General features: G+C 42.4%; 1 long non-coding RNA gene and 1 pseudogene across 1 annotated transcript; both read left to right on the top strand.

Moving 5' to 3' along the window:
- The first annotated feature begins 10,535 nt into the window (after positions 1-10,535).
- On the top strand, positions 10,536-11,498 carry LOC115248185 (uncharacterized; annotated as a pseudogene).
- An 83-nt stretch (positions 11,499-11,581) lies between these two features.
- On the top strand, positions 11,582-11,944 carry LOC115248186 (uncharacterized). The gene is made up of 3 exons (XR_003887155.1): positions 11,582-11,607; positions 11,675-11,718; positions 11,796-11,944. It is a non-coding gene; the product is annotated as an uncharacterized lncRNA (long non-coding RNA).
- Positions 11,945-12,293: the final 349 nt, after the last annotated feature.

The following is a 12,293-nucleotide window of genomic DNA, read 5'->3' as shown; positions in this document are numbered from 1 at the left end:
TGAAATACTTAAATGATTGTTTGAAACGGCATCGCGGATATCACAATTTCTGATGCATCTCGTTACAGATGAAGGAAACCATCTTGTTTTGGTGTATTTCCTCAGTGCGGCCTGGATATTTACCATCATCGTGGTTGTTTTATTATCCATTTCAGTTTTTATGACAAAAAGGAAAAACAGTCATCACTCTCTGGGTAACTGATGTAATATATTTTGAAGATTCTTAAAGGTAAACTGGGAAAATTACTTTAAAGAAATCTCTTCCTGTGTTTTAAAACAGACTCTCAATCAAGAGTCCAAGCTTCATCCAGAGCAAATGCAGAGGTGGAGACAATTTTATATGTATAAATAATCCTTATTTACACACACTAACTTACCCTTTATCACATATCTCCAGGGCTACCAAGAGGAAAACAACCTCCATTATGCAGCTTTGAGGAACAACCAGCCCAACAGATCAATGCAGAACAGACAGAATGAATGTGTGTACTCTGCTGTGAGGCTGTAGATGTCTTGTTGTCATTGCAGCTTAACACAGGACCTAATTAAGTATTTTGTATTTACTCATACCGGTTTCTACATTTTCAATTGTATCATTTATCAATCTCGATGAAACAAAGTTTTCCTAATAAAGTTGTTTTTTCTGGCCATGTCGACAAATGATAGATTACCTCCATATATTTATATTCATTTTATGAAGACAAAGCTTGTATCGTGCTGTTGCAGTCCTTAATTTGTGAAGTCAAAAGCTCCAACAATCGTTTTCACAAGCATTCATATCCATCGGACTATTAAGTTGACCAAAACACCCACTGGATGAGACAAATGCTCCATTATGTGATCATGACCATGTAAACAGCAGCAGGCTATGTCTTGGATACATAGAAATGCTAAGGCAGGGGTAGTATTATCCAAAGGGTTGGCGTACTCCTGCTGTGGCCCACCGTGGTCTCTCCTTCCCGGAACGATTTTTCCCAGGAACGATTTTTGCTTATTTGGGATCCAATTTGCCAGCAGCTTAGAAAACGTTTAGCTATCTTTGTTGACCTCTTTTTTGTAAAACTTGGGGCATAAAGTCTAAAAAAACAGATAACAAAATTGAACACAATACAAATATTAATTGTTGATTTAATTAAAAATTACTACCTGCTCAAGATTCCCAATACAACTGAAACCTTGACATCTGTCTGCTGCTTTTGAATCTGCAGACCTTGGTTAGCTTCCTAATTGGTGCATCAGCATTCAGCATGATGAAAAGCAGTCACAGCTGCCATTGTTAAGATATAATCAATTAAAATTTGATTTTTGCAACAAAAGACCTTCAGCAGTTTTATTAGAATTATGAAAAAACTGGCCAAGGGATTTTTGTCCATCCCTCTATCAGTCTTCGACTTCTTTATCTCTTTTAGGGGACAGGTGGCCGCTTATCCCACTTCTAACTCACAAAGACAAACAACTGTTCATGCCCTCATTCACTTCTAATGTCAATGCACATGGACACGGGGAGAACAGGCAAACTCTGCACAAAAAAACCCCCCTGACTGCAGGAACCTTCTTGCTTTGTGGCAGCCATTTTAGCCCCTACATAACCGTGCCACCCCTGTGTCAGTTCACCTCATGTGTGTCTCACCTTGTGTTGTGCCACTTTCATCATGTTGTGATTACTGATCACAAAGTGCCATAATCATAAAGCAAAATCTTTACAAATATTATGGTTATGGCATAATCATAATCTTTGAAAATATTATGATTATGGCACTTTTGAACTACCGTATTTTCACTGTAATAAAAGGCGCAGTCTCAGTTACGGGTGCTATTTCTGTATTTAAACATACATAAGGTGCACCGTATTGTTAGGCGTGTGAGAAGAATTATTGTTTGTTATTACTATTATCGTTCTCAATGCTATAGTAAGTATAGTAAGTAGATTTAGAATGTTTAATCAAAGGAATGTATGAGTGTTTGACTCAAGTATTGTAGCTGTTATGTTCCCAGCACTGGGAGGTATCATGTTCAAGGACACGAGGAAGTCGTAGAGATAGGAGGAGAAGGAATCATGAAGTTGTTTTGATACCAATGTTGTGTGAACCAAATAAAAGAGGAGAGCGAGCAGCAGACGGGACGGAGTTGAGAGAGGAAGCTTGAACTGCTCGTCAGCTCTCCCTTGCAAGGCCACCTGTGTCTGTGTGGTTGATCTGAGTCTAGTAAACGAACAGCGCGGGTGACCAAACATCACCCTCACAAAATTGGTCCTTCGAGCCGGATCCCAAGACCTGGAGAGGAGCGCCGTGGGACGACCAACGCCGAAGTCTTGCACAGCCGGAGTCAAAAGGACGTCCGAGTGAAAGACCTTTCATCACGAGTTGACGGAAGGCCGGTCTTCGTCCCTCCCAGGGCTACCATCTCCAGTGACGGGAGGAAGGCACTAAAACAACTCAGAGAGAAACCATAGCGACAACGGAGTGAGTATAGAGACACAAAAAGCGCTACACAGAAAATACCGCGGTATTGCCTGCCTGGTCATCGGGAGAGAAGCAGAGGCAAGATACACCCGCCTCCTCGGAGGTAGAAGCCTGGTGTATACTCTCCTGATCGAGAACGATTGACTATAAGGCCACGGCAGGGGGGCTGAACTAGATATCCTGTATGGATTGAGGGTTGTTCAGTCGGGAGATCAGGCGTCTCCATTCAAATACATAAAAACTGATGAAATAAAGTGCAAACATGGGCAACCAACATTCCACAAAAAGGTGCTGAATTCAAAAACCCAGCATCATGTAAACACATGGAAGACAAATATCCAGGTTCATGCTCATATGTTCAGCTGTGGATGACTAAGTTCGATTGGGATGGTAACTTAGACAGGCCAGGCAATATTATAAAATTAAAAGAAGTTACCATACTGAAACCCAGCAAGTCCTCATGTGCGTTAATGGCAAGAAATTGGGCACTGTTAGAGGAGATTGGGTCCCAGTGGATCCAGCCACTCAACAACCATGGCAGCCTAACAGCCAAGACTAAATGACAGACTTGACAGACTGTACGAGGCGCATGCGAACTACTTTTACCAGACGAGCTGACTACAGCGCCATTACGGCCACAAGACAAAAGACTGACGAAAGTTTTGAAGACTATAGCATGAGAATGAAAGATGTGTTCCGGAAAAATAGTGGAATTCCGTATGCGGAAGAACCAGAAGGTCCCTACCAAACAGCAAATTAAAGCAAGCTATACATGGGGGATCAAAATCAGAGATAAAATCATGGGTAGAGAGACAATTAGTTGATTTCGGAACTAGTAACCTAAACGCTATGAACAACATGCTATGCATGCTGAAAGACATGCCAAAAAAGTAAGAATCAATCAACAGGCATGTTTTTCAATGCCAACCCTCTCCCAAGCCGAGGCCGCGGACGTGGGCGAGGCCGAGGCGGAAGGGGGAGGAGGAGGCAATTCCCGTGAAAATGATCGGTGTCATTATTGTAAAATTATGGACACTGGGGAACGTGATTGCAGAAAGAAACAACGTGACCAGAGATACAATAGAGGACAGCAGCAAGGTTCTAATCCATCCCTCAACAATGACTAGAACCCGGAAAAGATGTCACAAAAATTAAAACAAATCGGGGGCACAAAAATTGACCCAATTGAAAAAGAGGACCTTAGAAGATGTTTTAGACTTAGAAACCATCTTCCTGTTGCTGAAGGCAAACCAGAAGTACAACTGCCGTGTTAGGTAATTCTTTAACATTCTTAGTAGACACGGGTGCAGGTAAATCAGTAATTAGAGATCCAATAGCCCTGGCACCAACTTCTACACAGATTTTTGTGAGATCAGCAAATGGTCTCATAACTAAAGAAAGAATGTCAGTTCCTGTAGATGTTTGTGACCCTGTAAGTGGAATCACACTTAAGCCCCTTTCGTGATCTCCACCACATGTCCCGTAAATCTGTTAGGAAGAGATCTTATCTCTCAGCTTTAGTTGATGATTCGTACCACAGCCGAAGGAGTGTGGTCTGTAGATAGAATGGTTAATCTGTGGGTAAGAGAAGCAGATGATGTCATTCTTAGGACTGTGAATTTTTGCAGATCATGGATCTTAGATTATGCGAAAATAACTGCCCCTTTACAAGCATTGATGTATGATAATCCCTTAGCAATGACTGATGTGTTAACTTGGACCCCTGAAGCTGAAAAGCATTTACACACACAAAGCAGGCCCTTGTAGGTGCTGGAGTGTTAAAGCTGCCAGACTTATCAGAAGCCTTTTGAGCAGGTCGTAGATTGCAAAAGTAATTTTTATGACTTCAGTGTTTGTTGCAAAAACACGGAGATAAGAGGCAGCCAGTGGCCTATTACTCCCACAAGCTAGATTCCGTAGCTTGTGCACTCCCACCATGCGTTAAAGCAGTGGTGGCAGCATCTGAGGCAGTAAAGCCTCCGCAGGAGTGGTGCTAATCCATGAGCTAACTTTGCTAGTTCCACATGCAGTGTCAATACTGCTGCTACAAGTAAGATTAGCATTCCTGTCGCCTCCGCACGTCATCTTTCCTGCATGGCAGTTGTTGCTCTCTCAGCCGAATCTGACGATTTCGACGCTTTACGACCTTAAACCCAGCGACGCTGCTACCCACCGCAGAAGAGGGACACCAGCCACAACTGCTTGGATGAGGTCCTCCATTACGGTCCTGCCGCGACCAGATCTCAGTGATGTCGCGTTGACTACAGGGACAGCACTCTTTGTGGATGGATCATCGAGAAAGGATGACTGGGACGCACTAGAACTGCCTATGCAGGTAGTCCACAGCAACCGAGGGGTGGAGGCGAAATCACTTCCCTCCTCCTATTTCTGCTCAAGCTGCAGAACTCGGTCCGCACTCACACGTGCCTGTGAACTAAGCAAAGGACAAGATGTTACCATTATACAGATAGTCAATATGTTTTTCCACGCTGTTTGTGTTTGCTCAACAATGGAATTTAAGAGGGATGAAAACGTCGACCGGCAAACCGGTCATGCATGCAGAACTGCTAAGAAAGTTATTAGCTGCAATACAGCAGCCACGTAAAATAGCTGTATGTAAATGCACTGCACATACTAACAACACAGACGCAGTCTCACAAGGCAATGCCTTTGCTGACAGAGCCGCAAAGGCTGCAGCAAATAACAACACACTTTTTGATAATATAGAATCATTTACCTTAGAACCTGCAGATAATGATATTCTAAAAGAAATGCAACAAAGTGCTCCAGAAAAAGAAAAGGCCACGTGGAAGAAGCGAGGAGCCAAACTGGATGATAAAGGACTATTAACCATAGGAAACAAGCCAATCCTTCCCCGGAATATGCATAAATGGGCAGCATTAGTGAGCCATGGGCCATGCCATGTCTCAACAGGAGGGATGGTACAGATGGTTAATGAACATTATTATACTATAGGATTTCATACATACTCAAAAAACTTTGTTCACAATGTGCTATTTGTGTACACAGCCCACAGGGAGCCCTTAAGGCCCCTGCAGGCACTACACCATTACCAAATCATCCATTTCACACAGTTTTTCTAGATTTTATTCAGCTAACACCATGTGAAGGTAAACAATATTGTCTAGTAGTGTTAGATGGATTTACTAGGTGGGTAGAAATTTTCCCCACAGCAAAAGCAGATGCACTGACAGTAGCAAAAGTTTTATGTAGAGAAATCATTCCCAGGTTTGGCATCCCGAAGGTCATCTGGAGCGACAATGGAAGCCATTTTGTAAATGAGTGATAGTAACTTTGGGCATTGATTTGAAGAATCACTGCGCATACCACCCTCAGAGTGCAGGGTTGGTTGAAAGAGTCAACGGTACTATTAAGAACAGACTGAAGAAATGTATGGACGAGACAGGAAAGAACTGGATGTTTTGTCTCGACCTGGTGAAATTATGGATGCACATAACACCACACAAGAAAACAGGCATCACACCCTTTGAAGCATTATATGGGCGGCCTTATTGCCTACCATACTTTGCAACAACAAATGAGCTAAAACATGTTGAAGAAACAATAGCAGATTATCTGAAAAAAGTGTTACTTAACCGATGTGTGAATACAGTAAATGTTCTGCCTAGTCCTGTGTCTTCCACAGATTCCACCCCCCAGGAACCCATTCAACCGGGCGACTACGTGTGGGTGAAGAAGTTTGTGCGGAAGAGGTGGAACACGCCTAGATGGGAAGGCCCTTATCAAGTACAGCTGACCACAAAGACTGCAGTTCGAGTGGACGGAAAACTGTCGTGGATACACCTTTCCATTGTAAGAAACAGAAAATTCTTCCAGGTGAAGGCGAGGGAGCAGTGGCGGACTCTCCGTAAACGGCTGACGGCCTGTATAGGTCCAGCAACGGCTGAACCCCGTCGGAACCTGTGAAGAGGATCTAAAAGGAAATGAAGTTGTTCTTCCTAATTGTGGTGAGTGCTGTGACGGCAGGACTTGTGGGTTTTGGTCTTTGGAACTTCCGACAGGAGGGAGGTAATCAGGGACAGAAAGATGCTCTGAGACAGGATGAGAGCTACGCGCGCGCTAAACGCACCGCAGTTAGCCATTTAGAACATTCATGGTTAGAACAAAATCCAGAGTCCTCACACACTTACAGTTTGAATACATGGTGGCGCTATGCTACTTTCACAGCTTGGACACAGAATCATTCAACACAGAGGTGTCCAGAAGGTTATAACTGTACATGTAACTATCCCGCTTTCGCGCCAGGAGACAAAGGCACGCAATTAGTGGATAAGGGATGGTGGTTATGTGGACACAATGCGTATGCAGACCTACCAGCAAACTGGTCAGGAGTGTGTGCTCCAGTACATCTCAAGGATCACACAGTCATAATTTATGCTGCTAATGCTAGATCTGCACCACAGTTGCGTTCCAGGAGAGATTTGAATGACGAGTTCAAACCACACGACTCAGTGTGGGGCACAGATGTACCACGAGAGTTTAAGCATTGGTCAACCGGAGATAAAGTGATCATGACACTCTTTCCGTGGCTAGGAATAGGAAAGAACATATTGAGATTGGAAACAGTTGATTACAGGTTGAAAGTATTTGCTAAGTTGCTCTCACAGGAGTCAAGGAAGAAATGACAGCGCTAAGACTGATGACCATGCAGAATAGGATGGCCTTAGATCTCATAACGGCCCCCCAGGGAGGAGTGTGTGCAATGGTAGGAGATTACTGTTGTACGTTCATCCCAGAGAATGATGCGGACGGTCACCTGATAGATAGCACATTGAAAAATTTAACTAAGCTACAGACGAGCTATGATTGATGATGGTAGTCCCCCACCAGACTGGCTTACAGGAATGTTGTCAAGGTGGAGGGAACTGTTGTTCAAGATAGGAATGATGATTAGGGATAGTGCTGCTAGTATTAGCCATACTAGCTTGCTGTGTAGTACCTCTTGTTCGGGGTTTGCAATTGGCCGGCTCGTGGGATCAGCTGTTACTAGTACTTTGCTGCAGGTGGAAGAACGATCTCTACTGGACAACGATGAAGAGGAATCAGAAGAAGAATGGACAAATGTGATGCACGATGTAAATGAAATGTTTAGATGTCTTAAGCTGTACCATGTTGAACTCTGAGTGTAAGGAAATGTGTTCTAGGAAAATGACGTAATGCATTTAAATTTCATGAAATGAAATGATGTAATACTGACAATGAGAATCTAGACGCATTTAACGATAAACAGGAGGAAATGTGAGAAGAATTATTGTTGTTATTACTATTATCGTTTCAATGCTATAGTAAGTATAGTAAGTAGATTTAGAATGTTTAATCAAAAGGAATGTATGAGTGTTGACTCAAGTATTGTAGCTGTTATGTTCCCAGCACTGGGAGGTATCATGTTCAAGGACACGAGGAAGTCGTAGAGATAGGAGGAGAAGGAATCATGAAGTTGTTTTGATACCAATGTTTGTGTGAACCAAATAAAAGAGGAGAGCGAGCAGCAGACGGACGGAGTTGAGAGAGGAAGCTTGAAACTGCTCGTCAGCTCTCCCTTGCAAGGCCACCTGTTGTCTGTGTGGTTGATCTGAGTCTAGTAAACGAACAGCGCGGGTGACCAAACATCACCCTCACAGGCGCATGCTAAAACATACAGTAAAAAATGACAACGGAAGTAAAATGGTGAGTTTCGTCACATTTATTGAACAAAATATTCATTCTTCCGCCACAAACCATCAAAATTTTCATCTTCTATATCTGAATTAAACAGCTGCACTATTCAATGTCCAACATCCCAAATTCCTCTTCTCATCATCTGAATCAGACTCACCAACCGGTTCCGCTTCAGCGTTGATTTTGTGAAAGCTCTTCCAATACATGAAGACGGTATCATAGCCCATGTGTCTACAATCCACCCGCATATGGTGGCATAACCTGCCCGCCGCTGCCTCATAGTCTTTGTGAAGGAGTGTTCGCCTACCGTCATCCAGCGCTCTGTCCGTTTCCGTGGCAGCCGAGAACCACGGTGAACGACGACTTCTCGTGCCCCGTTGTGCGTATCGCCACCGTGCTGGTCCCTTTTTCTCCACTTTGTGGGTCAAAGGGATGTCAAAAGTCAGAGGGGTCTCATCCATGTGGTGATGTGGCTGGGGCGCGGTTATCTTGTCGCGGCAGTAGGTGCGGAAGATGGCCACCCTCTCCTGGTAATCGCGGGCAGCCGCTGCGCAACAGTTGTCTCTTGCGTGTATGGAGAGATGCCGCCTCCTCATAAAGCGAAAACACCAAGACGGACCTCCTTGGAAGTGCTCAATGTCCATTTCTTCAGCTATCGCTTTGGCCTTTTGTCGAATGGGCACAGTAGAGACGCCCCTTCCAGCTGTTTTGCTGTTCCACAACCAACTGTTTCACTCGGTTTTCCAGCTCGGGCCACCTTGCTTCGTTCCCACAGGACATTAAAATGTCTTGCAGCTGCTCGATTGCCATTTTCAGCCGCGTATTCGATGGCCTACAAATTGCTGCTTTATGTTGTGTCCATTTGATGAAATCCCTTCCACTTCCTTCCAATAAAGCCTCCATGGTCCTTGATGGACTTGTAATCATCTTTAGTATTTTCACCTTTTTGACATCACTTTTATATCCAATGGCTATCAGCTAAAAATCCTCATATTGAACCTCATTTTGGATCACCCATCTAACGTCCTATGTTTGTTCACCAGGATGAATGGCAGGTAGGCCCATAGCAAATTGCAGAAGTAAACTTCAATAATGAAAAATCACCAGGCAGGCAGCAGACAGTGGCCAGGGCTGGGACAGATGTTAAGTTATGCAAATGGAGGTGTGCTGTGCCAGATGCCGGATTGGTCATCCGAAGATCAAGTATCTGCCAATTGGTGGATTGTCCAGGAGGGACTAAATTTAAAGCAGAAGATTGCTGCCACCTGCAAGCTCCTCAACTTCCTCAATAATCCAGTGGGCCTCTGATGTGTTTTGAATCATTGTGATGTGTAAAAGTGCACAGCCACATTTTTTATATTGTTTTCTCCTGTTTTTGAAGTTAGGTAGATTAAGGAATGTATTTTGGTTATTGCCTGTTCGGGAACATTTTGGTTGTTTCTTTTCAATTAGACTGATTCTGATTGTTATTTTGGCTAAAAGTCACTCTGAGGATATTTGTGCTGATAAAACCTTTTGAATTTTGATTTTTGGAATGATCCTTGGTATAAATGATCACCCATGTTAACTTTTGATTAACTTTGTGTCATTGGTCACTTAGACCTTGAGGAAGCTGGGGGTTTGTGTTAGGCTCAGAGCTCCAAGACTGGTTGTAACATGGAACAGTAAGGGTCAGTAAAAGGAAATGAGTCCAGGAATGAGTGCTGGAAAGTCAGGCATGAGGCTGTGGAGGGAGTGACGGGAGTGGCAGCATTGTCCTGCTTATGGCAGAACAGATGGTGACAGGACTCAGTTATTGCTTTGCTTGCAGGATTTATTATTTCTTTTTTAGAACAAAGATACTTTCACTGCTGAAGGGTTTTTCAAATATGGCTTTTAGTTTTCTGAATCACAATGCTCTCGTGACTTGACAGTGACTTTAATTACCCAGCTAATCATATCATAACAAACTTGCATTAATATATTCTGATGTACACATGATTTTTAGTCTCTTTGCATTGCTCTACTGGACAAGCCTGGGAAATATATGAAGTTGAGAAGTAAAAGGATCATTAGAATTATGTTTTGTGAGTTTATGATCTGTGATTTTTGCTAATATTGCCTGTGAAATGGCTCCTGACCATCCAGTCCTGATACAGATGCATTATGTTTTCCCAAACTGTTACTAAAAATTGACTGTTTAAGTTGCAAGGATCAATGCAAACCCAGATGTGTCATTCTTGGATTCAAACAGAAAGCCCTCGTATGTTTTTTTCATGTAGTTTTCCACAAGTGCGTCTAAAAAAATCAACACGTCACAAGGTCTCAGAGAAATTCATACCCTTGTTTCCTTAATAAGACATACAAAGAAACCGGGTCGGCCAATCACAGTCAGTCAGTAAACTCAGGCTTGAGTGGAGGAAAGGACAAAATTAGTTTCATTCAGCACAGCAACACAATGGTATTTACGTTTGTTTTCTATCTGGCATGTGTGATTGCTGGGAAGATGGGTGAGTGATTTATTATTCTTGTATTATCTATCTAATATGGCGACTCTTAGCACTGGAGCGCTCTCATTTATATTTTTAGTATGGAAAGAAACAACAACCCTCAAAATAATTCAAAGCTTTGTTTGTTCTGTTTTTTCAGGTGAGATGACTGTTCTGATGGTTGATAAAGACAAAAACTTTACAGCAGCTATTGGTGACAGTGTAACTTTGGGATGTTTCATCAGATCTGATTTTGTAGCAAAGTATTATTGGTATAAAGAAATAATGGGAGACTTTCCAAGGCTTTTATCGAGCTTCTATACCTTGATGAAAGTGCAAAGTTTTATGATGAATTTGGAAAACAATTCACGTTTGCACTGGATGCAAAGAAAGAACAAAATCACTTGATGATTGCCAATTTACAGCACTCTGATACAGGAACGTACTACTGCGCTAGTAGCTTTTCAGAAAAACTTGAATTCAAAGATGGAATTACAATCATCATAAAGGGTTCAGGTTTTGAACATCCCAGTCTTTATCCAGAGACCAGAATATCACTTGAATCAGTCAGAAGGTGCTGTTAGGTTCAACTGCACTGCACATGGCAGAGCCATTGACCAAGAACACGGTGTTTACCAGCTGAGAACATCTGAAAAATCTGATCCAGGAGCTCTTTACACATGGAAAAACAACACTGTTTCTACAGTTTGCCAGCAAACAACCTGGCTGTTCTGCTGTTGTAACCATGTGGACACTTTCTAAAGCTACCCCAAAAGCCACCTGGAGCGGAGGGTGAGTCGGTTTCATCTAAGAAATTAAATATGAGACAATGCATCATCTAATCTCTCTGAATCTGCAGATGGTTATCTTAATCTGTATATCTGAGTGGAGCGTTGGCGTTCACCACCATTCTGGCCAGTTTCATGGCTGTCTTACTGTGCCAATATCTACAAGAGCCAAAGCGGGCCGCAGTGGAGGTAAAAGTTTTTGTGAACTTAAAGTAAGTAAAACACAATGACACAATTACGGTTTGTTTTGTTTCAGGAAGTATCTTGAGATATTCAGATGATCCTACCACAAATGAAGAGGTACTTGTTATCTATATTAATAAAAACATCCTGATTGCTGTGCATTCATATAGGTATTTCCCACTTTCTGTTTCAAGGGCCACACAAATGAGGATGTTCTCCACTATGCTGCCTTACGGACGAGTATGGCCGACAGACCAAAGAGACAGATGGGAGCCATAAACGAAGAATGTGTGTACAGAAGAGTAAAGCATCATCGCTAAACATGTTTCAGCTTTTGGTGAATGATTATACATTGTTGTGTGTAAGAGTTTATTACTTTGTTTCTTAATACTGTTCATATTCTTAATCTGTTCAATGTGTATAAAATACAGTAACTTTTTAAGTGATATGTAATGCTTGATCAACCTATACAAACCTGTCAAGATTGTATTTTTTTCTTAAACAAAGGAGAATATCTTTTTTTAAAAACATGCCAACATAAAGTGATTTCAACTGCCAAGTTTGCATGAATAATATTTTGCTGTTAATGTACTTTGGTATACATCACCTGGGCCTGAGTCTCAGCAGCAAACCCGCAAATGTGAGACTCACAAGATAAGATTTCTGAAGAACCTCAGAGCTCTTATCTAAAA

The sequence above is a fragment of the Takifugu rubripes genome, unplaced genomic scaffold (assembly GCF_901000725.2).
Source record: "Takifugu rubripes unplaced genomic scaffold, fTakRub1.2, whole genome shotgun sequence".
In the NCBI taxonomy this organism is placed as follows: domain Eukaryota; kingdom Metazoa; phylum Chordata; class Actinopteri; order Tetraodontiformes; family Tetraodontidae; genus Takifugu; species Takifugu rubripes.
The sequence above is the reverse complement of the archived record's forward strand: the minus strand, read 5'-3'. Positions and strand labels throughout refer to the sequence as shown.